General features: G+C 43.5%; 9 non-coding genes across 9 annotated transcripts; 8 read left to right on the top strand and 1 right to left on the bottom strand.

Moving 5' to 3' along the window:
• Positions 1-38: 38 nt before the first annotated feature.
• trnat-cgu (transfer RNA threonine (anticodon CGU)) lies at positions 39-112 on the bottom strand. Its single transcript has one exon. It is a non-coding gene; the product is annotated as a tRNA-Thr (tRNA).
• Positions 113-3,637: 3,525 nt separating this feature from the next.
• Positions 3,638-3,711, top strand: trnan-guu (transfer RNA asparagine (anticodon GUU)). The gene has a single exon. It is a non-coding gene; the product is annotated as a tRNA-Asn (tRNA).
• Positions 3,712-4,832: 1,121 nt separating this feature from the next.
• Positions 4,833-4,906, top strand: trnat-ugu (transfer RNA threonine (anticodon UGU)). The gene has a single exon. It is a non-coding gene; the product is annotated as a tRNA-Thr (tRNA).
• A 3,730-nt stretch (positions 4,907-8,636) lies between these two features.
• On the top strand, positions 8,637-8,710 carry trnat-ugu (transfer RNA threonine (anticodon UGU)). Its single transcript has one exon. It is a non-coding gene; the product is annotated as a tRNA-Thr (tRNA).
• A 6,545-nt stretch (positions 8,711-15,255) lies between these two features.
• On the top strand, positions 15,256-15,329 carry trnat-cgu (transfer RNA threonine (anticodon CGU)). The gene has a single exon. It is a non-coding gene; the product is annotated as a tRNA-Thr (tRNA).
• Positions 15,330-15,626: 297 nt separating this feature from the next.
• trnat-ugu (transfer RNA threonine (anticodon UGU)) lies at positions 15,627-15,700 on the top strand. The gene has a single exon. It is a non-coding gene; the product is annotated as a tRNA-Thr (tRNA).
• A 339-nt stretch (positions 15,701-16,039) lies between these two features.
• Positions 16,040-16,113, top strand: trnat-ugu (transfer RNA threonine (anticodon UGU)). Its single transcript has one exon. It is a non-coding gene; the product is annotated as a tRNA-Thr (tRNA).
• Positions 16,114-17,234: 1,121 nt separating this feature from the next.
• trnat-ugu (transfer RNA threonine (anticodon UGU)) lies at positions 17,235-17,308 on the top strand. The gene has a single exon. It is a non-coding gene; the product is annotated as a tRNA-Thr (tRNA).
• A 5,082-nt stretch (positions 17,309-22,390) lies between these two features.
• On the top strand, positions 22,391-22,464 carry trnat-agu (transfer RNA threonine (anticodon AGU)). Its single transcript has one exon. It is a non-coding gene; the product is annotated as a tRNA-Thr (tRNA).
• The last annotated feature ends 1,449 nt before the right edge of the window (positions 22,465-23,913 follow it).

Here is a 23,913-nt window from a genome sequence, read left to right as displayed (position 1 = left end):
ATATAGTCATATTCCGAATGGAGCACAAAAGGCCAATCAGGTACTGCTGGGAGTTGAACCCAGGATCTCCTGTTTACGAGACAGGCACTTTGACCAGCTAAGCCACAGCACCTACAAGATCTGGTGACTTTATCAAACTTTCCTTGCTCTATATAATTTAAGGCTAGTTAATCCAAGACTTCAAATAATTTGAAGGTTTTAAACTCATCTTAAAAATACCTACCAATTTTAAAAACGGGTATCCAAATACTACTATTGCTAACGGAACATTCAAAGCAAAAAAAAATTGCTGATGACACCACTGTGGTCGGACTCATCTCAGAAGGGGATGAGGCGGCCTATAGAGACGAGGTCAACAAACTGTCTTTGTGGTGCTCGATGAACAACCTCACTGAACAACACAAAAACTAAAGAAATAATCCTGGACTTCCGCAAACAGAGCACAGATCTGGCCCCACTCCTCATAAATGGAGTATGTGTAGACAGGGTCCAGTCCTTTAAATTCCTGGGGGTCCACGTCACAGATAAGCTCTCATGGTCTACAAAGATCACGGCAGTAGTGAAGAACGCTCAGAAACGACTCCATTTCCTCAGGGTACTCAGGAGGAACAACTTAGACACCAAGCTTCTGATAACCTTTTATAGAACCACTGTGGAGAACATCCTGGCATACTGCATCACAGTGTTGTATGCTGGAAGCACGGCAGCAGACAGAAAGGCCATGCAGAAAGTGATTAACACTGCACAGCAGATTGTCGGCTGCTCTCTGCCCTCACTGGAAGACATTGCCAGCCCTAGTTACCTCAGCAGAGCCAGGAACATCATCGGGGACCCATAGCACCCTGGTCACAATCTGTTCCAGCTTTGCAGTAACTTCGGGGTGAGGTAATATGAAAAAATGTTTGGGTGGTGATCTGTCACCTACTGGCTGACTGAAGGTAAGTGATCCGCTCGGGGGGTGATGCGATGTATCAATAACAGCAGAATGCAAATAGTCCGAAACTATCACTTATTTAGGTCTTTTGCCGAGAAAACGCACCTTATGGAGAAGCACTACCAAATTCGTCATACGCAGTTTCTGGGTGTGATGACAATTAGGCTTTTGTTGTTGATGATGACAACAGGGCCTATGTCCGATTATTATTATTATTATGTCCGATTATTATTAAGAAAGGTCGGACAACTCAAAAGCAAGCCTGTCACAACTTGGAACGACCATTTTCAGCACTAAATTGAATAAAAACATTCAGCCGGTTCTACTGAGAGGGAAACTGGAAGAGGCTGGAGTAAGGAACCACCTAGCCGCATGGATCATCGACTTCCTCACTGACAGACCACAATATGTGAGACTCCAGGACTGTACGTCTGATGTGGTAGCTTGCAGCACGGGGGCCCCACAAGGCACAGTGCTCTCTCCACTCCTCTTCTCCCTCTACACATCGGACTTTAAACATAATACAGACACCTGCCACCTCCAGAAGTTCTCTGACGACACCGCTATTGTTGGACGAGTGACGGACGGGAACGACCTGGAGTACAGGGGAGTCATCACAGCCTTTGTTGACTGGTGTAGGCAAAACCACCTCTACATCAACACCAGTAAGACAAAGGAAATGGTCATCGATTTTCGGAGGAATCCTCAACAGACCACTCAGGTGAACATCCAGGGTACAGACATTGAAATCGTGGAGAATTTTAAGTACCTGGGTGTTCACCTCAACAACAAACTAGACTGGTCCACAAACACAGATGCCCTGTACAAAAGGGGCCAGAGCCGCCTCTACCTACTGAGGAGTCTACGGTCCTTTGGAGTGTGCAGGACACTGCTGAGGACTTTCTACGACACTGTGGTGGCCTCTGCAGTGTTTTATGCAGTGCTTTGTTGGGGATGCGGGAGTACGGAGAGGGACAGGAACAGGCTGAATAAGCTGGTCAGGAGGGCCAGCTCTGTTCTGGGCTGTCCTTTGGACTCTGTGGAGGAAGTGGGAGAGCGGAGGATGCTGACCAGGATGATGTCCATCATGGACAGCACCTCCCACCCCCTGCATGAGTCTGTGGAGTCCCTCCGAAGCTCCTTTAGCAATAGACTGCGGCACCCTCATTGCAGGAAGGAGCGCTTCCGCAGATCCTTCCTCCCATCAGCTGTCAGGCTCTTTAACAAAAAAATGGCTGCGTGTTAAGACCTACCGTATGCATGCATGTACATTTATGTGTATGTATGTATGTATATATGTCCTAAGCAACACGCTTATTTAATTATATATTTATTCATGTATTTATTTCTTGACCCACTTATTACCTATCTATGTATGTCTAAAATGCCTTTCCTATTCCTACATCCTCACCCTCTTGCCACTGGAACATCGAAATTTCCCGAATATGGGATGAATAAAGTTATCCAATCCAATCCAATGCCAGAAATACGACAGGACAGGCTCGACTTTCAGCATTAGCTTCGATAGCGACAGAAAAGAAGGAAGAAAGGAGGATAGAAAATTGTGTACAGTGAAAAAGGATTTTTGGTGAGTAAAATATGGCTATATTCCTAAATAATATTTAAATTGTATGAAATTCCCGGGGAAAGTCGTCCCCCGGGCCCGGTTCTGATATCTGAAAAGCTCCAGTGTTTGTATTTAAGCTCCAGTGTTTGTATTTAATCACTAAATGATGCTAGGAAGTGGATTTTACCCCATTTTAGTGCAATTTTTGTCGTTTCGCCATTGACGTCCATCGCTGTCTTTTCCCGGATAAATCACCCCTCTGGCCCAGTTGTAATGTCTGAAAAGCTCCAGTATTTGTATTTAATCAATAAATGCTGCTAGGATGTGGATTTTACCCCATTTTAGTGCAATTTTTGCCACCCACCCAGAGAGCAGACACTGAGCTCTGACAACTCAACTGTTGACTGTGAGGCAGGAGTTTTAAACCCACCTGGAGTTGTGTCTTCGGAGAATTTCTTTTTAATGTTCCTTTAGCAATAGAATGATTTGGATTTCCATCGTTTGTAAAATTGGTAGATTTTTAAGCCATTTAAGCTCCATTCAGAACATGACTACATCTTTGCAAATGGACATTTTGTTACGATCTCACCGCGTCGTCGCGGCGTGATCGGGAATATATTAGGACCCATCCGCGGGAAACGGGAGTTGAATCGACACAGTTGGCTTCAAACGACATCCTGTAATAAATCAACAGGGATCAACAGGGATCAATAAGTCAACAATGGCATGGAAACAAAACGGCAGCATTCTGCGCGCATGCATGAACAGAAGAAACGATCCGGCAATGGTACTCTGACTCATTGCTCTTTAAATACCAAAACAGGAAGCAATCAGCCGATTGACTGCAGCTGCTCTCTGACGGCACGTCAGGAGGGACAAACAGGCCGCTCCTGACACATTTCTCTGGCTCTTAAATAAAGTATTTTCTGTTGACCAACACAAAGTTGAACCCTAACTTTCCTCTGAAATTACAAGACATATGAATGATAATTTTCTACCACTGACTTCGAACTTCTCACATGTTTTTCTCTGACTTTTCCAGGATCCGATATTTCATGAGAATATTTTTTAACATAAATTATTATGTTCCATTGTTTGGTAATAGTTTCCAATGGACACCCTTCATAGCAACCTGTGTCTCTGTGGTGCAATCGGTCAGCGTGCCTGGCTGTTAACCAGGAGGCTGGTGGTTCGAATCCACCCAGAGATGTATGTCAGCCAGGCAGAGAAATAGGCTTAAACCAAGATGCTCTGGGTCTAATCAATCAGACAACGCTCCCAGATATTATACAGAGAGGCCTAGTTGTTCCAAACCACCCAAAATTGAGAGGCAATTTGCCAAAGCACTCTGCTTTTGATAAAGGCTAGTTGCTTGAGTCCGTCCATAGAGCAGAGTCAATTGGCTAGCTAACTCGACTGTTGAGAGGTGAGGCGGGAGTTTTAAACCCATTTGGAGTTTTGTCTCCAGAGAATTTTGTTGTGTGATTTAATCTTTTGCTTTGAATGTTCCCTTAGCAATAGAAGTATTTGGATACCCTTTTTAAAATAATTGGTAGGTTTTTTAAAGCTGAGTTTAACAAGCCTTAAATTTGATACACCATGGAAAGTTTGATAAAGTCATAAGATGTTGTAGGTGCTGTGGCTTAGCTGATCAAAGTGCCTGTCTTGTAAACAAAAGATCCTGGGTGGTTTGTTCTTTTGCTTTGTGAGTTCATTTTCACAACAGAAGGATTTGGATACCCATCATTTTTAAAATTGGTATGTTAGTTCAAGCTGACCTTAAAACCTTCAAAATATGTGAAGAAATTCTTGTATTAAAAAGCCTTACGTTTGATGCACCAAAGAAAGTTTGATAAAGACATTAGATATTGTAGGTTCTGTGGCTTAGCTAGTCAATGTTTCTGTCTGATAACCAGACCCCACCCAAAGATGAGAGTAAATCAGACAAAGCTCCCAGATGTTATCCAGACTGGCCTAGTTGTTCAAACCCAACCGAAATTGAGAGTCAATTGACCAAAGCACTCAGCTTTTGACAAAGGCTAGTTGTTTGAGTCCATCCATAGAGCAGAGTCAATTGGCTAGGGAACTGTTAACTGTAAGGCCTGAGTTTTAAACCCACCTGGAGTTCTGTCTCTTCAGAGAATTTTATTGTGTGATTTGATCTTTTGCTTTGAATGTTCCGTTGGCAATAGTAGTATTTGGATACCGGTTTTAAAATTGGTAGGTTTTTTTAAGATGAGTTTAAAACCTTCAAATTATTTGAAGTCTTGGACTAACTAGCCTTTAGTTAAATGGAGTTAGGAAAGTTTGATAAAGTTACCAGAATTTGTAGGTGCTGTGGCTTAGCTGGTCAAAGTGCCTGTCTTGTAAACAGGAGATCCTGGGTTCAACTCCCAGCAGTACCTAATTGTACTTTCATGCTCCATTCAGAACATCATTTTTGACAAAGGCTAGTTGTTTGAGTCCATCCATAGAGCAGAGTCAATTGGCTAGGGAACTGTTGACTGTAAGGCCTGAGTTTTAAACCCACCTGGAGTTTTGTCTCTTCAGAGAATTTTATTGTGTGATTTGATCTTTTGCTTTGAATGTGCCATTAGCAATAGTAGTATTTGGATACCTGTTTTTAAATCATAGGCGCCGTTCAAAGCGGCTGCTAGTTGCCGTGGCTCCCTAAACCCTCACTCGTATTCTGTGTTTTTAGGGCTTTTTTAGAGCTTTTTTATCCTTTATTTTTACATTTTATTTTCTCTTAAGATTTTACTTGTTACTTTGCTTTATATATTATATTCCAAACTTTAATGTTTTAAAACTTTACTTTCAAGACTCTACTCCGAGACTCAAGTTGTGCGAGAGGCAGTCTTTGAGCTATTAGTTTAGTTTATCTTTTGGGAATTCTGGACATTATATTTTGACCCACTCAGCCATGCCTCCGCTGTCTTACACAAAGGATCAGCTGTTAGCGCTACGCAACACCTGGATTCCCCTGGACCTGGACCTGGACCTCCCCGCGGAGTTAAAGAGGAAGAGAAGAGGATGCAGAGCTGGACGAAAATGTCAGGAGAGAAAGCGACGCTTCAGACCCAGCATTCCATCTATTATTATGGGGAACGTAAGATCTCTCCCCAATAAGATGGAAGAGCTAATGGCGCTGACCAAACAACAACGACAATATCGGAATATCTGCATTATGTGCTTCACGGAGACCTGGCTGAATGAACTAATTCCGGACTCTCTCGTCTCCTTGGACGGTTTTCAGCTGGTGAGGGCAGACAGAGATGCTGAGGAGAGCGGTAGGAAGAAAGGGGGGGGACTAGCTGTTTTTATTAATAGTAGATGGTGCAGCCCCGGGCACATTACTGTGAAGGAGCGACTCTGCACTCGAGATATCGAGCTAGTAGCTGTTAGCATCAGGCCGTTTTACATCCCCCGGGAGTTCTCGCACGTTATCATAATAACTGCGTATATACGTCCCTCGGCCGATGCGACAGTCGCCCGCGAGCTGCTTCACGCCACTGTGTCCCGGCTGCAAACGTCACACCCCCAGTCTCTCCTTCTCATCTCTGGTGACTTTAACCATGCTCCCTTGGCTTCTACTCTCCCCACCTTCACTCAGTTTGTGAAGTGCCACACCAGGGAACAAAAAACTCTGGACCTGCTGTATGCCAACACAAAGGAGGCATACAGCTCAGTCCCCCTCCCCCCACTGGGCTGCTCAGACCACAACCTGGTCCATCTGATCCCCACCTACATCCCTATGGTGAGGAAAATAAAACCTACCACGAGGATCATACAAAGATGGACCGAGGAGACCAGCATGGTACTGAGGGACTGTTTTGAGACCACTGACTGGGAGGTGCTGTGCAATTCACATTGTAATGACATTGACAGCTTGACCCACTGCATCACAGATTATATTAACTTCTGTGTTGAGAACATTGTACCCTCCAAGAAGGTCCGTTGTTTCTCCAACAATAAGCCGTGGGTCACCAGGGATCTAAGGGCCCTCCTGAACAAGAAGAAGAGGGCTTTTAGGTCTGGGGAGAAAGAGAGCCTGAAAATGGTCCAGAAGGAGCTGAAGAGAGAGATAAGGAAGGGTAAGACCATCTACAGGAGGAAGCTGGAGAACCAACTCCAGAGAGGCAACACCAAAGAGGTCTGGAGGAGCTTGAGGACTATTTCGGGCCATGGAGGCAACAGCGAGAGAGACCCGGAGTCTGGCGGCAGGGAGTGGGCCAATGAACTGAATCAGTTCTTTAACAGATTCAGTCCTAACCCCACTCCCCTGACCCCCCAGACCAGAAGCAACGCTCCCCCCTCGTTCTCCTCCTCCTCCTCTTCCTCCCCCTCTTCCACCGGTCTCTGCATTACTGTCGATCAGGTGATAAAACAGCTCAAGAAGATCGAGGCAAGGAAGGCTACCGGTCCAGACGGCCTCAGCTCCAGACTACTGAGAGAGTGTGCGGATCAGCTTGGTATAGTGATTCTGCATATTTTCAACCTCAGCCTCAGTCTGCAGAAGGTCCCCACCTTGTGGAAAACTTCCTGCGTGGTCCCAGTTCCTAAGACTGCGTACCCCAGGGAGCCAAACCACTTCAGGCCGGTAGCATTAACCTCTCACCTGATCAAGACATTGGAGAGAATCATCCTCAATCACCTCAGCCCCCTGATGAATGCAGAGCTGGACCCTCTGCAGTTCGCCTATCGTCCAGGCATTGGTGTGGAAGATGCTACCACCTACCTGATGCACAGGTCTCTTTCACACCTGGAGAATGCGGGAAGCACGCTGAGAATGATGTTTTTTGACCTCTCCAGTGCCTTCAACACCATTCAGCCGGTTCTACTGAGAGGGAAACTGGAAGAGGCTGGAGTAAGGAACCACCTAGCCGCATGGATCATCGACTTCCTCACTGACAGACCACAATATGTGAGACTCCAGGACTGTACGTCTGATGTGGTAGCTTGCAGCACGGGGGCCCCACAAGGCACAGTGCTCTCTCCACTCCTCTTCTCCCTCTACACATCGGACTTTAAACATAATACAGACACCTGCCACCTCCAGAAGTTCTCTGACGACACCGCTATTGTTGGACGAGTGACGGACGGGAACGACCTGGAGTACAGGGGAGTCATCACAGCCTTTGTTGACTGGTGTAGGCAAAACCACCTCTACATCAACACCAGTAAGACAAAGGAAATGGTCATCGATTTTCGGAGGAATCCTCAACAGACCACTCAGGTGAACATCCAGGGTACAGACATTGAAATCGTGGAGAATTTTAAGTACCTGGGTGTTCACCTCAACAACAAACTAGACTGGTCCACAAACACAGATGCCCTGTACAAAAGGGGCCAGAGCCGCCTCTACCTACTGAGGAGTCTACGGTCCTTTGGAGTGTGCAGGACACTGCTGAGGACTTTCTACGACACTGTGGTGGCCTCTGCAGTGTTTTATGCAGTGCTTTGTTGGGGATGCGGGAGTACGGAGAGGGACAGGAACAGGCTGAATAAGCTGGTCAGGAGGGCCAGCTCTGTTCTGGGCTGTCCTTTGGACTCTGTGGAGGAAGTGGGAGAGCGGAGGATGCTGACCAGGATGATGTCCATCATGGACAGCACCTCCCACCCCCTGCATGAGTCTGTGGAGTCCCTCCGAAGCTCCTTTAGCAATAGACTGCGGCACCCTCATTGCAGGAAGGAGCGCTTCCGCAGATCCTTCCTCCCATCAGCTGTCAGGCTCTTTAACAAAAAAATGGCTGCGTGTTAAGACCTACCGTATGCATGCATGTACATTTATGTGTATGTATGTATGTATATATGTCCTAAGCAACACGCTTATTTAATTATATATTTATTCATGTATTTATTTCTTGACCTACTTATTACCTATCTATTACCTATCTATTTATGTCTAAAATGCCTTTCCTATTCCTGCATCCTCACCCTCTTGCCACTGGAACAACGAAATTTCCCGAATACGGGATGAATAAAGTTATCCAATCCAATCCAATCCAAAATTGGTAGTTTTTTTTAAGCTGAGTTTAAAACCTTCTAAAACCTTCAAATTATTTGAAGTCTTGGATTAACAAGCCTTAAGTTTTAGAGAGCAAGGAAAGTTTGATAAAGTCATCAGATATTGTAGGTGCTGTGGCTTAGCTGGTCAAAGTGCCTGTCTTGTAAACAGGAGATCCTGGGTTCAACTCCCAGCAGTACCTAATTGTACTTTCATGCTCCATTCAGAACATCATTTTTGACAAAGGCTAGTTGTTTGAGTCCATCCATAGAGCAGAGTCAATTGGCTAGGGAACTGTTGACTGTAAGGCCTGAGTTTTAAACCCACCTGGAGTTTTGTCTCTTCAGAGAATTTTATTGTGTGATTTGATCTTTTGCTTTGAATGTGCCATTAGCAATAGTAGTATTTGGATACCTGTTTTTAAATCATAGGCGCCGTTCAAAGCGGCTGCTAGTTGCCGTGGCTCCCTAAACCCTCACTCGTATTCTGTGTTTTTAGGGCTTTTTTAGAGCTTTTTTATCCTTTATTTTTACATTTTATTTTCTCTTAAGATTTTACTTGTTACTTTGCTTTATATATTATATTCCAAACTTTAATGTTTTAAAACTTTACTTTCAAGACTCTACTCCGAGACTCAAGTTGTGCGAGAGGCAGTCTTTGAGCTATTAGTTTAGTTTATCTTTTGGGAATTCTGGACATTATATTTTGACCCACTCAGCCATGCCTCCGCTGTCTTACACAAAGGATCAGCTGTTAGCGCTACGCAACACCTGGATTCCCCTGGACCTGGACCTGGACCTCCCCGCGGAGTTAAAGAGGAAGAGAAGAGGATGCAGAGCTGGACGAAAATGTCAGGAGAGAAAGCGACGCTTCAGACCCAGCATTCCATCTATTATTATGGGGAACGTAAGATCTCTCCCCAATAAGATGGAAGAGCTAATGGCGCTGACCAAACAACAACGACAATATCGGAATATCTGCATTATGTGCTTCACGGAGACCTGGCTGAATGAACTAATTCCGGACTCTCTCGTCTCCTTGGACGGTTTTCAGCTGGTGAGGGCAGACAGAGATGCTGAGGAGAGCGGTAGGAAGAAAGGGGGGGGACTAGCTGTTTTTATTAATAGTAGATGGTGCAGCCCCGGGCACATTACTGTGAAGGAGCGACTCTGCACTCGAGATATCGAGCTAGTAGCTGTTAGCATCAGGCCGTTTTACATCCCCCGGGAGTTCTCGCACGTTATCATAATAACTGCGTATATACGTCCCTCGGCCGATGCGACAGTCGCCCGCGAGCTGCTTCACGCCACTGTGTCCCGGCTGCAAACGTCACACCCCCAGTCTCTCCTTCTCATCTCTGGTGACTTTAACCATGCTCCCTTGGCTTCTACTCTCCCCACCTTCACTCAGTTTGTGAAGTGCCACACCAGGGAACAAAAAACTCTGGACCTGCTGTATGCCAACACAAAGGAGGCATACAGCTCAGTCCCCCTCCCCCCACTGGGCTGCTCAGACCACAACCTGGTCCATCTGATCCCCACCTACATCCCTATGGTGAGGAAAATAAAACCTACCACGAGGATCATACAAAGATGGACCGAGGAGACCAGCATGGTACTGAGGGACTGTTTTGAGACCACTGACTGGGAGGTGCTGTGCAATTCACATTGTAATGACATTGACAGCTTGACCCACTGCATCACAGATTATATTAACTTCTGTGTTGAGAACATTGTACCCTCCAAGAAGGTCCGTTGTTTCTCCAACAATAAGCCGTGGGTCACCAGGGATCTAAGGGCCCTCCTGAACAAGAAGAAGAGGGCTTTTAGGTCTGGGGAGAAAGAGAGCCTGAAAATGGTCCAGAAGGAGCTGAAGAGAGAGATAAGGAAGGGTAAGACCATCTACAGGAGGAAGCTGGAGAACCAACTCCAGAGAGGCAACACCAAAGAGGTCTGGAGGAGCTTGAGGACTATTTCGGGCCATGGAGGCAACAGCGAGAGAGACCCGGAGTCTGGCGGCAGGGAGTGGGCCAATGAACTGAATCAGTTCTTTAACAGATTCAGTCCTAACCCCACTCCCCTGACCCCCCAGACCAGAAGCAACGCTCCCCCCTCGTTCTCCTCCTCCTCCTCTTCCTCCCCCTCTTCCACCGGTCTCTGCATTACTGTCGATCAGGTGATAAAACAGCTCAAGAAGATCGAGGCAAGGAAGGCTACCGGTCCAGACGGCCTCAGCTCCAGACTACTGAGAGAGTGTGCGGATCAGCTTGGTATAGTGATTCTGCATATTTTCAACCTCAGCCTCAGTCTGCAGAAGGTCCCCACCTTGTGGAAAACTTCCTGCGTGGTCCCAGTTCCTAAGACTGCGTACCCCAGGGAGCCAAACCACTTCAGGCCGGTAGCATTAACCTCTCACCTGATCAAGACATTGGAGAGAATCATCCTCAATCACCTCAGCCCCCTGATGAATGCAGAGCTGGACCCTCTGCAGTTCGCCTATCGTCCAGGCATTGGTGTGGAAGATGCTACCACCTACCTGATGCACAGGTCTCTTTCACACCTGGAGAATGCGGGAAGCACGCTGAGAATGATGTTTTTTGACCTCTCCAGTGCCTTCAACACCATTCAGCCGGTTCTACTGAGAGGGAAACTGGAAGAGGCTGGAGTAAGGAACCACCTAGCCGCATGGATCATCGACTTCCTCACTGACAGACCACAATATGTGAGACTCCAGGACTGTACGTCTGATGTGGTAGCTTGCAGCACGGGGGCCCCACAAGGCACAGTGCTCTCTCCACTCCTCTTCTCCCTCTACACATCGGACTTTAAACATAATACAGACACCTGCCACCTCCAGAAGTTCTCTGACGACACCGCTATTGTTGGACGAGTGACGGACGGGAACGACCTGGAGTACAGGGGAGTCATCACAGCCTTTGTTGACTGGTGTAGGCAAAACCACCTCTACATCAACACCAGTAAGACAAAGGAAATGGTCATCGATTTTCGGAGGAATCCTCAACAGACCACTCAGGTGAACATCCAGGGTACAGACATTGAAATCGTGGAGAATTTTAAGTACCTGGGTGTTCACCTCAACAACAAACTAGACTGGTCCACAAACACAGATGCCCTGTACAAAAGGGGCCAGAGCCGCCTCTACCTACTGAGGAGTCTACGGTCCTTTGGAGTGTGCAGGACACTGCTGAGGACTTTCTACGACACTGTGGTGGCCTCTGCAGTGTTTTATGCAGTGCTTTGTTGGGGATGCGGGAGTACGGAGAGGGACAGGAACAGGCTGAATAAGCTGGTCAGGAGGGCCAGCTCTGTTCTGGGCTGTCCTTTGGACTCTGTGGAGGAAGTGGGAGAGCGGAGGATGCTGACCAGGATGATGTCCATCATGGACAGCACCTCCCACCCCCTGCATGAGTCTGTGGAGTCCCTCCGAAGCTCCTTTAGCAATAGACTGCGGCACCCTCATTGCAGGAAGGAGCGCTTCCGCAGATCCTTCCTCCCATCAGCTGTCAGGCTCTTTAACAAAAAAATGGCTGCGTGTTAAGACCTACCGTATGCATGCATGTACATTTATGTGTATGTATGTATGTATATATGTCCTAAGCAACACGCTTATTTAATTATATATTTATTCATGTATTTATTTCTTGACCTACTTATTACCTATCTATTACCTATCTATTTATGTCTAAAATGCCTTTCCTATTCCTGCATCCTCACCCTCTTGCCACTGGAACAACGAAATTTCCCGAATACGGGATGAATAAAGTTATCCAATCCAATCCAATCCAAAATTGGTAGTTTTTTTTAAGCTGAGTTTAAAACCTTCTAAAACCTTCAAATTATTTGAAGTCTTGGATTAACAAGCCTTAAGTTTTAGAGAGCAAGGAAAGTTTGATAAAGTCATCAGATATTGTAGGTGCTGTGGCCCAGCTGGTCAAAGTGCCTGTCTCGTAAACAGGAGATCCTGGGCTAACTCCCAGCAGTACCTAATTGTGCATTCATGCTACATTCAGAACATGACTATATCTTTGCAAATGGACATTTCTCTGGCTCTCAAAAAAAGTATTTTCTGTTGACCAATTCAAGGTTGCACCTTAACTTTCCTCTGAAATTACAAGACATATTAATCATAATTTTCTACCACTGACCTCAAACTTCTCACATGTTTTTTTCTATTTCTGGATCCGATATTTCATGAGAATATTTTTTAACACAGGAATTTAATTCAATTGTTATGTTCCATTGAGCAAGTTGATTGTTAATTGTTTCCAATTGACACATTTCTGAGCTAACACTGTCTGTCTCTGTGGCGCAATCGGTCAGCATGTTTGGGTGTTAACTGGGAGGCTGGTGATTCAAAACTATCCAGAGATGTATGTCATTTGGTCAGAATACTGACAGCTCTGGGTTTTAATTAACTCAATGATGTGAATCAATCAGACAGAGCTCCCAGATGTTATCCAGAGAGGGCTAGTTTTTCGAACCAACCCGAAATTGAGACTTAATTGGCCAACGTACTCAGCTTTTGACAAAGGCTAGTTGTTTGAGTCCATCCATAGAGCAGAGTCAATTGGCTAGGGAACTCTCCTGTTGACTGTAAGGCAGGAGTTTTAAACCCACCTGGAGTTTTGTCTCTTCAGAGAATTTCGTTGTGTGATTTGATCTTTTTCTTTGAATGTTCCGTTAGTGTTGCACCCTGCATTTTATCTTGAAACACAGGGAGAAATAATCACAATAGTGATTTGTTGTTGCTTTCTCAATCCAGTTTACTAGAATGTTTATCAACACAAAACCCCATAATATACAATTACACCCATATATATATATATATATACATATATATATATATATATACATATATATATATATATATATATATATATATATATATATATATATATACATATATATATATATATATATATATATATATATATATATATTAGCAACACGTTAGAACCCAAAACATAATGTACAATTACACCCGTTCAATATACGGTCATAACTTGTTTTATCTTTTCTTTTTACAACTTCGAGAAGTCCTTCTCAACTATTCAACAGGGTAAACAATGAAATATCAATAACATAAATTCCTTGCTATGACCGTCATAGACACTCTACTAATAATGGTAACGGTAATGGCGGCCGAAGGTAGCGAACTAAATGTTACGTACATGTGCATGACCCAGGACTCGCACATTCACGCTCGCAATTCAAAAGTAAATAAACATTACTAAACATTATCTTCTTTGTCACACGCTAAACAGTGTACAGTGGTACCTCGACATACGATCATAATCCTTTCCGAGACTGAGATCGTATGACGAGGTTCTCGTAACTCGAGCGGACGTTTCCCATTGAAATGAATGGAAAACAAAGTAATTCGTTCCAACTCTCTGAAAAAACACCAAAAACAGGATATTGGATTGGAAAAAATGTTTTATTTCTTCTAATTCCCCATCTATTAACAAAGTAACACATAACTAGTGGTTTAATCGCACAAAAGGGGTGGGGGGGCTTCGTTTTTTCTTCCACACAACGCACTTGTAAACGGAACAAACACTCCACCCTCACGTTCGCTATCGATGGGCTGTTTGCTGTTTACTATTCCCTTCAAAATATTCCGAAAATGATGCACACAAATGTCCTCACAATCGGATAACGCACGACCACTTGCCAACAAGCAGCAGTCTTTTATCAGCGATCGCTCCGCTGCTCATGGGAACTTCGGGGGCGCTGGCTAGCGGCTCCCTTTTAGCTTGTAGCATCTGTGGTCGCATCCGCTTTGAACGGCACCTATGATAGAGTTGCTACCGGGGATGCTATTGCGGGGAGTTGCGAGCCAGTGCCCCTGATGTTCTTATGAGCAGCGAACGAGAAGTAATATAATACTCCTCGTATTAGATAAAAATAACAGGAAATGCAGCAGCTGAGCTTACCCACGTATTGATTGTGGGTAAAGTTTTATTCTGAGAAAGAGTGCCATTGCCTGTCGGCGTAGTGTGCACGAGTATACTTCATTACCCAGAAAGCCCTCTTTTTCCCGCGCATGCACGTTGTGCGTTTCCTGGTCTGAATAACTCATTCGGTGCTCGTAGATATTGTTATACACGAAAGATATGCAAAAAAAGACAATGCCATGGCCACCTGGCTTGGTCGCATCACGAAATTTTGATCGCATGACGGGCGAATTATTCGATCGAAATTTCCGTCGTAAAACGAGAATATTGTATGATGAGCGGTCGTATGACGAGGTACCGCTGTATATTGCAAACCACAAACTCAACCGGCCTCTACAACAACCAGCATACCTTGAAACACAGGGAGAAATAATCACAATAGTGATTCGTTGTTGCTTTCTAAATCCAGTTTACTGGTATAAAGAAAAGTCTCCCGTTTTGGACATGCCGCGTGCATAAGGCATCAACAATCGAACACCGACATACATTTTAACATGTCACACTGTGGATCAAGGCATCAATAATCGAACACCGATAAACACTCAATCCAAACTAGTTGTACATCCCTAACATGCAATCGTTGATAACTTAAACACTTTAAAACGCTTTAGCATGTCACATTAGCAATAGTAGTATTCGGATAGCCGTTTTTAAAATTGGTAGGTTTTTTAAAGCTGAGTTTAAAACCTTCAAATTATTTGAAGTCTTGGATGAATAAGCCTTAAGTTTTAGAGAGCAAAGAAAGTTTGATAAAGTCACCAGATATTGTAGGTGCTGTGGCTTAGCTGGTCAAAGTGCTTGTCTCGTAAACAGGAGGTCCTGGGTTCAACTCCCAGCAGTACCAAATTGTACTTTCATGCTCCATTCAGAACATCATTTTTGACAAAGGCTACCGATAAACACTCAATCCAAACTAGTTGTACATCCCTAACATGCAATTGTTAATAACTTAAACACTTTAAAACACTTTAGCATGTCATATTAGCAATAGTAGTATTTGGATACCCGTTTTTAAAATTGGTAGGTTTTTTAAAGCTGAGTTTAAAACCTTCTAAAACATTCAAATTATTTGAAGTCTTGGATTAACAAGCCTTAAGTTTTAGAGTGCAAGGAAAGTTTGATAAAGTCATCAGATATTGTAGGTGCTGTGGCTTAGCTGGTCAAAGTGCTTGTCTTGTATACATGAGGTCCTGGGTTCAATTCCCAGCAGTACTAAATTGTACTTTCATGCTCCATTCTGAACATTACTTTTGACAAAGGCAAGTTGTTTGAGTCCATCCATAGAGCAGAGTCAATTGGCTAGGGAACTGTTAACTGTAATGCCTGAGTTTTAAACCCACCTGGAGTTTTGTCTCTTCAGATAATTTTATTGTGTGATTTGATCTTTTGCTTTGAATGTTCCGTTAGCAATAGTAGTATTTGGATACCCGTTTTTAAAATTGGTAGGTTTTTTTTAAGATGACTTTAAAACCTTCAAATTATTTGAAGTCTTGGACTAACTAGCCTTAAGTTATATGGATCTAGGAAAGTTTGATTAAGTCACCAGAATTTTGAGGTGCTGTGGCTTAGCTGGTCAAAGTGCCTGTCTTGTAAACAGGAGATCCTGGGTTCAACTCCCAGCAGTACCTAATTGTACTTTCATGCTCCATTCAGAACTTCACTTTTGACAAAGGCTAGTTGTTTGAGTCCATCCATAGAGCAGAGTCAATTGGCTAGGGAACTGTTGACTGTCAGGCCTGAGTTTTAAACCCACCTGGAGTTTTGTCTCTTCAGAGAATTTTATTGTGTGATTTGATCTTTTGCTTTGAATGTTCCATTAGCAATAGTAGTATTGGGATACCTGTTTTTAAAATTGGTAGTTTTTTTCAAGCTGAGTTTAAAACCTTCTAAAACCTTCAAATTATTTGAAGTCTTGGATTAACAAGCCTTAAGTTTTAGAGAGCAAGGAAAATTTGATTAGGTCATTAGATATTGTAGGTGCTCGGTCCTAGCTGGTCAAAGTGCCTGTCTCGTAAACAGGAAGTCCTGGGTTCAACTCCCAGCAGTACCAAATTGTACTTTCATGCTCCATTCAGAACATCATTTTTGACAAAGGCTACCGATAAACACTCAATCCAAACTAGTTGTACATCCCTAACATGCAATTGTTAATAACTTAAACACTTTAAAACACTTTAGCATGTCATATTAGCAATAGTAGTATTTGGATACCCGTTTTTGAAATTGGTAGGTTTTTTTAAGATGAGTTTAAAACCTTCAAATTATTTGAAGTCTTGGACTAACTAGCCTTAAGTTATATGGATCTAGGAAAGTTTGATAAAGTCACCAGAATTTCGAGGTGCTGTGGCTTAGCAAGTCAAAGTGCCTGTCTTGTAAACAGGAGATCCTGGGTTCAACTCCCAGCAATACCTAATTGTACTTTCATGCTCCATTCAGAACTTCACTTTTGACAAAGGCTAGTTGTTTGAGTCCATCCATAGAGCAGAGTCAATTGGCTAGGGAACTGTTAACTGTAATGCCTGAGTTTTAAACCCACCTGGAGTTTTGTCTCTTCAGATAATTTTATTGTGTGATTTGATCTTTTGCTTTGAATGTTCCGTTAGCAATAGTAGTATTTGGATACCCGTTTTTAAAATTGGTAGGTTTTTTTAAGATGAGTTTAAAACCTTCAAATTATTTGAAGTCTTGGACTAACTAGCCTTAAGTTATATGGATCTAGGAAAGTTTGATAAAGTCACCACAATTTCGAGGTGCTGTGGCTTAGCTGGTCAAAGTGCCTGTCTTGTAAACAGGAAATCCTGGGTTCAACTCCCAGCAGTACCTAATTGTACGTTCATGCTCCATTCAGAACTTCACTTTTGACAAAGGCTAGTTGTTTGAGTCCATCCATAGAGCAGAGTCAATTGGCTTGGGAACTGTTGACTGTCAGGCCTGAGTTTTAAACCCACCTGGAGTTTTGTCTCTTCAAAGAATTTTATTGTGTGATTTGATCTTTTGCTTTGAATGTTCCATTAGCAATAGTAGAATTTGGATACCTGTTTTTAAAATTGGTAGTTTTTTTCAAGCTGAGTTTAAAACCTTCTAAAACCTTCAAATTATTTGAAGTCTTGGATTAACAAGCCTTAAGTTTTAGAGAGCAAGGAAAGTTTGATTAAGTCATTAGATATTGTAGGTGCTCTGGCCTAGCTGTTCAAAGAGCCTGTCTCGTAAACAGGAGATCCTGGGCTAACTCCAAGCAGTACCTAATTGTGCGTTCATGCTACATTCAGAACATGACTATATCTTTGCAAATGGACATTTCTGTGGCTCTCAAAAAAAGTATTTTCTGTTGACCAATACAAGGTTGCACCCTAACTTTCCCCTGATATTACAAGACATATGAATGCTAATTTTCTACCACTAACCTCTAAAATCTCACGTTTTCCTCCGTCTATTTCGGGATCCGATATTTCATGAGAATATTTTTTTAACACATTGGAATTTAATTCAATTCTTATGTTCCATTGAGCTAGTTGTTTGGTAATTGTTTTAAATGGACACACTTCATAGCAACCCGAGTTTCTGTGGTGCAATCGGTCAGCATGCTCGTAAGTTAACCGGGAGGTGGTTCAAACCCTCCCGTAGACAGGTGGAGTACTTGTCTATGTCCGAGGGGCTGTGGGTCCAAACCCACCAATGCATGTGAGCCTTTCAGACAGAGCTCCTAGATGTTACAGAGAGAGAGAGCTTGATGTTCAAATGCACCCAAAATTGAGAGTCAATTGGCCAAAACACAAAGCTGTTGACTGTGAGGTAGGAGTTTTAAACCCACCTGGAGTTGTGTTTCTTAAGAGAATTTTATTCTGTGATTTGATCTTTTTATTTTTAATGTTCCTTTAGCAATAGAAGGATTTGGATACCCATTGTTTTTAAAATTAGTAGGTTTTTTTCAAGATGAGGGTTGAAAGTTTCAAAATTTTTGTAGAAAGTCTTGTATTAACAAGTCTTAAATTTGATGAAATTTCCAATCTTTACACGGCAGACGCTGTTTTGGATCGTCTTCACAAGCCGTCTTGCTATTCGAGCTCCCCATTTTGAAGTTAGTTGGTGTGCAATTAGGTAGTAATTTTTTTCCCACCTTTGTTTGTTTTCCTTAGGTTATCACTACACACCCAACACAAGTATACTCTCCAAGTATACTTTTGGAGTTTAAGTACCGACCGACTTAGGTACAGGACACAGACGCCCTTCAGTTTTATAGACTAATGCTCCTTCTCTTCACCTGTTAGGGACTAGTATTCACAGGGTTTTACCGTCACCGTCCCCAGGACGCGAGTCCATTCCCCAAAATGGACCTTCACGTGAATGCTCTTTCCCCGCATTCGGAAACCGTCACAAATGCAAACATTCACATGGACTTACCAGAGATGTCTTCAACTCTTTTAGGATGAGTCTTCAACCGTCATTAACCCGGGCGCTCAGCTGAATTCCAGGCTGCAAAGGGTTTTAGATGCCGTGGCCACGGTCTTTCCCAGATGTCGACTAAGCGCCTGGATTCCTTCGGTATATTGACTCCCAGGCTCGATGGACCAATATGATGGGTTCAGCAATAGGCATTCCCTAACCCTAACCCTGCACGCACAAATAAAGAGACAAGACAATCTTCTGGGTTTTCTTGCAAGAGAGAATCGAACCTACAAGCCTCTGTCCAGGTTCTTTCTGGTGTCACACGCATCTTTTCCCTGTTTATTAGCTTCAAGGACCCTAGTTACAATGGACATCTAAGCTCTCAAGGGAGGGGTGGGAAACAGGAGTGAGATGTCAAATAGTCAACGACCCTAGTTTCAATAGACGTCTTAGCTCTCAAAACAAATGAAGGTCATGTAGAGCCGAAGATTCTTCTCCACATTCCAGCAGTCCAAGAGGATTCGACCTTCCTGTTGTTTGGTCTAACTAAGGAGCAAAGCATTTACATCAGGGGTCTCGAACTCAATTTACCTGGGGGCCGCTCGAGGCCGAGTCTGGGTGAGACTGGGCCGCATCAGGATTTCCACAAGAAAAGCACTGATAAAACATTCCAACGTTATCAAATATCTTTATTTTTTAACAAAAATTAATGAATTAAATAAATTAACTTAAAGATGAATAAAAAATAAATCAATCAGTAATACAAAACCAAATAATACTAATGAGCATACAGTAGATATACACTGGCTGGCTAAGTAGACAAAATGAATTATTTTTATTCCGTTTCAAATGTCTGTATTAACAGCTCTTTAACCTTTAACTTTCTGAACTTGAATAGAACATTGAACATGAAATATTCTGAACACGGCTTCTCTTGCCTACTCCTTGCTGCTAGAGACCTGGCAGCGCTTCTTCTCACATAGCTGAGTCACATTTGGCTTGAGGGAGGAAGCAGTGGAGACCCTCAGTAGAGCTTGAAGATGCTCATCAGTAAGTCTGGACCTGTACTTGGACTTATTGAAGTTCAAGGTGGAGAAGAGCTTCTCACACAAGTATGTGCTCCCAAAAAGGCACATGGTCCGCTTGAACTTTCGGGAAAGTTCAGGGAAGCTGGGGGTCAACTCTCTCAAAAATTGCCCAAGCTTGTCTGCTTCTCCACTCACCTCCCTGAACTTGGCTTTGAGTGCAGATTTGCACTGCAGGTCAATGAGCTCCATTTGAAGCTCAGGAGGGGCATCTTGCACATCAAAGGAGAAGGGGTCCGCAAAAATTTGAAATGTGGCTTTGTGTGTCTTGAAGTCTGCAAATCTGTGATCAAATTCCTCCTGTAGCTTCGAAATGGCCTCAACATACTTCTCACCACTGAATGGTGTGCCTGCATCCACGAGAGCCTTGCATGCTGGGAAATGGCAAAGGTTTGTCTGAGAGAGCTGGGCTTTCCATAACACAAGTTTAGTGCAGAATGCTCTCACGTTGTCATAGGCAGCACTGACAAGTTGCCCCTGGCCTTGTAGCTTCTTGTTCAGTACATTAAGCTCATGTGTGATATCAACAAGAAAAGCCAAGTCCATGAGCCATTTGGGATCACTTAGCACAGGATCAATCAACTCACAAACGGCGTAGCTAGCTTTGACTGCTGCATTACTGTCTTTGGTAGCCTTCTTGAAGAAATCCTGTTGCCTCAGAAGACGTGTTTTAAGACTGGCAACCTGGTTGGCTCTCTGATCTCCCTGGTATTTTTCGTACTCCTCAGCATGTCTCGTAGTACAATTACGTTTCAAATTGTATTCCTTGTGCACCGCAACTTTTTCAGTGTAAATGAGACACGTCGGGGTGCCCCTGTGTTCAACAAAGAAATATTGCACTCCCCACTTTTCTTGAAACTGTCTGTGCTCATCACCGACCTTTCTCTTCACGGCAGGCTTTGAAAGAGACATCTCTGGGGCTCTGTAATATGTTTTTCCACTTGGAATGAGTCTCGGGTTGATCTTTCACATTCAGTCGCGCGGGTTTGTGGCGCATGTGCACTTTCGCTCTCCGTTTCAATCGCGGAGATGGCTACAGACACTGACACAGGCTGGATCACGGATCATAGCGCCTCATTCAGTTCTATGCTGAGAGCAGCGGAGGAGTCTGCGCGCCGAGCGGAGTGATCGGCCTCACGGCTTCTCCTCCGCCCGGCTGATTGGAGGAATGAATGAGTGAGTGAGCGAGGCACTGGACAGCCCGGCCGATGTCCCGCCCTCCAGAGCCGTATACCTCACCGTGATTGGTTCATTCAGCTCCGAACCAAAGTTCCCTCTAATTTTTTGTTGGTCTGAGCAGAAAGACAACCTCCCTGAGCGCACTGAGTACCAGTGTGAGCGACATCATCGGTACTCGGATGATTCGCCTAAAGACGTTTCGCCGACGGACGTTTGACAGACGGGCAGGTCGCCGAATGGACGTTCCACCGAACGTTCATTCGGCCGAACGGAGGTTTCGCCGAAACGGGATTCGAACGCTCGCCCCGCCGGATCGTGTGTGTACAAGTTTTTCAACCTCGGCCCGCGGGCCATATACGGCCCGTTAGGATTTTATATCCGGCCCGCCGCCGGTGTTGTCCAAATTATAGTAAAAATCAATGTTCGTCTACCATCAATGGCAGTCCGGGAATAAGCACTCTTGGGCAGGCAGATGTAGCAGAACCGAGCCGTAAAATGACAGCAATCGGGTCAAATCCATCCTAAAACAGCATTTAATGATTAAATACAAATACTGGATGATATCGCGATGGAGGCAAAAAAACGTCTATAGACGTCCATTCGCCAAACGGCTCAAAATGCTCTCAAATTCGGTCAAATCCAGCTGAAAACAGCGTTTAATGATTAAATACAAATACTAGTATTTGTATTTAATCATTAAACTAACAAATACTAGTACGACCTGTCCGTCTGTCAAACGTCCGTCGGCGAAACGTCTTTAGGCGAATCATCCGGTCACGACATCATCATTGCTCGCTATCGGCACACCAGTATCACACCTGCCACAAGCAGGTGCATGTCAATGTTCCCTCTAATTTTTCATGTAAAACATGCTGTAAAACAAGAAAAACATGAGTGGACAGAGCAACTGCCACTGGCTGCCACTTAAACGGCGCCATCATGGGGAAAGGGGTAAAAAAAAAAAAAAATAAAATAAAATAAAAAAATAAAAAAAAAATAAAAAATAAATAAAAAAAATCGATCTTTCATATTAAGACGGGGGCCGCAAATTATCGTCCCGAGGGCCGCAGTTGGCCCGCGGGCCGCAAGTTTGAGACCCCTGATTTACATCATTGCAAGCAGATGTACTATAATACTTTTCTTATGTTAATAAGCTAAATAAATCAAAGCGTTCTTCATTGCGAGCAAATATATAATAATGTAAGCCTAATAACCCTAACAGGAAGAAAGTTTGATAAAGACATCAGATATTGTAGGTGCTGTGGCTTAGCTGGTCAAAGTGCCTGTCTAGTAAACAGGAGATCCTGGGTTTGATTCCCAGCAGTACCTGATTGTCCTTTCATGCTGCATTCTGAAATTACCAGTATTTTGAATAGAGACAGTTCTCTGGCTCTCATTAAAAGTATTGTTAATTTTGACCAATTCAAGGTTGAACCCTAACTTTCCTCTTAAATTTCAGGACATGAATACTAATTTTCTACAACTGACCTCCAACATCGCTCGTTTTTCTGTGTCTATTTCGGGATCCGATATTTCAGGCGAGTATTTTTTTAAAACATACAAATTTAATTCAATTTTTATGTTCCATTAAGCTAGTTGTTTGTTGGGTGGCCCGGTGGGGCAAGTAGTTAGCCCATTGCCTCACAGCTCTGGGGTCCTGGGTTCCAGTCCAGGTCAGTCCACCTGTCTGGAGTTTGCCTGCTCTCCATGGGCCTGCGTGGGTTTTCCTTTTGGTTCTCTGGATTCCTCCCACATTCCAAAAACATGCATGGTAGGCTGATTGTACACTCTAAATTCCCCCTAGTTATAGGAGTGTGTGCATGGTTGTTCATCGTTTGCCCTGTGATTGGCTAGCCACCAATTTAGAGTGTCCTCTGCCTCTGGCGCAGAGACAGCTGGGCTCCAGCACTCCCCGCAACCCTAATGAGGAGAAAGTGGTTCAAAATATGAGATGAGATGAGATTTTCTACCCAACTCTCACCTATTCGTTTACCTGCTTTAGGGTCACCACCCCACATCCTTAGTCTTTGTTAGGGCATCGTCAGTGGTGTCTTGTTTCTAGCCTTTGAGTTTCTTTGGATTTTAGTCTTGATGTATTACATTGTATTTTATTTTATATTTATGTAAATATTTTATTACTAAGTATTTAGTTTACACATTTTATTGTGAACAAAATTTGTAATATACCACAATTTACTTAATGATTAGGCAAGTTCATTTTGCTCTGCCGAATATGACAATCTTACCATCCCAAACATGTCCTACTAACTTTATTTACATTTTTTATGCGCTTTTATTTCAACAACATCTGAAACAAAGTCATTTACAGATCATGACATTACAATATAGATGAATAAATAAAATTGAGTGACAAATAAAAAGAAAGAGACATTTAAAAAAAACAATAGAGCCAGATAAGCAACAGCTCTGTCACCTCTGAGTTTCCATTTCGCTTTGGGCTCAACAGGAGCTAATCAGCAAACCTCAGAGAACAAATGGGTGAGTTATTTGTGAAGCAGCTCAGCTAGGTAAGGTGGAGCAAGGACGGTTAAAGATTTGCAGAGAAATATAACTTTGAAATAGACTCTGCAATGCATAGGAAGCCAGTGGAGTGAGGCCAGAATTCGTAAGATGTGACCGCTCTTTTGCACCCCAGTTTAACTTCGTGCAGCAACATTTTGAATCTGCTGGAAATGAGAGGAGTATTGAATGACTCCAAATTAAAATGAATTAGAGTTATCCAACCAAAATGTCTAAAATGTTTGGACTCTTGTTTTA

This window comes from Stigmatopora argus, chromosome 3 (genome assembly GCF_051989625.1).
Source record: "Stigmatopora argus isolate UIUO_Sarg chromosome 3, RoL_Sarg_1.0, whole genome shotgun sequence".
Lineage (NCBI taxonomy): Eukaryota > Metazoa > Chordata > Actinopteri > Syngnathiformes > Syngnathidae > Stigmatopora > Stigmatopora argus.
This window is presented reverse-complemented; position numbering and strand designations above follow the sequence as displayed.